Source organism: Cicer arietinum, unplaced genomic scaffold (genome assembly GCF_000331145.2).
Source record: "Cicer arietinum cultivar CDC Frontier isolate Library 1 unplaced genomic scaffold, Cicar.CDCFrontier_v2.0 Ca_scaffold_432_v2.0, whole genome shotgun sequence".
Taxonomy (NCBI): Eukaryota; Viridiplantae; Streptophyta; class Magnoliopsida; order Fabales; family Fabaceae; genus Cicer; species Cicer arietinum.
In genome coordinates this window covers 2,859-3,925 of record NW_027334081.1, presented here as the reverse complement: position 1 = coordinate 3,925, position 1,067 = coordinate 2,859, and positions in this window count along the sequence as shown.

The window sequence follows — 1,067 nt, the reverse complement described above, 5'->3', positions numbered from 1 at the left end:
GTAGTTGAATAATTAAGAACATTACTTGTGTCTATAGAGAGAAATTAAATAGATTGTATCATCAAACAGAAACATGACTTAAATTTCAAAATAATGATGATGACGATGATGATGATCTTAATGTTGTAACCAATTCTTGATTAGAATGTTAGAATCTTAATGTTGTAACCAATTCTTGATTAGAGAAGTTTAAATTCTAATGGTAGATGTTTTAAAATTTTGTAGTTATAATACTTGATCTTATGAAAAACCACAAGAACCCTAAATTAAGCAAGCTTATTAGGGGGTCAAACTAGAATTTGAGTCATGTATTTCTTTCAAAAGATTAAGTGTGGAGTAAAATCATATTCTTTAGAAGGTTGAATTTCAAGAACGAAATTCTTTTAAGAACGGTAGAATTGTAAAACCCTAATTTATTTATATTTTTACATAATTATCTATCTTAGTAACTATCGAAATATATTATTTAATAGTTTATACTATAACGCGTGTATTTAAATTACTAAGTGATCTAAATTATTCTATTGATTTAAATATTAATCGCAAGGCCTTTTGAAAGGATGGAAACACATGTCTAGCCCAAGTACATTTAAATCAAAGAAATATTTACCCTGTACCACCAAAATATTTTCAAAATACCAAAATTACATTAAATTTTTCTTTTTAATATTTCACACAATCTAAAGTTAGTTTTTTTTCACAATTTTTTCATTTCTGGAGCCGTAAAAACGTTTTCTGGTAGGTCCTAGTTTTCCAGTAACTTCCGAAATACGTTTATTAAGATTTGCGATCCACAGTATGTTTCCATAAATTTTTTTTTTTAGTTTTTCGGTACAGAAGGTTTATTATGAAAAACTTAAAACAAAGTTTTCTGGTACATAAGGAAAAAAGGGTGTATCGGAAAACTTAATTGACAAGTTCTCCGGTACAAAATTAGATTCCGGAAAACTTCATATACAAGTTTTTCGGTACAAAACTATTTTTTAAATTTTATTTTTTAAGTTTTTTTATTTTATTAATTTTTTTAAAAATGTTCAGATATGTATAAACCGCTACTATTTTAGTAT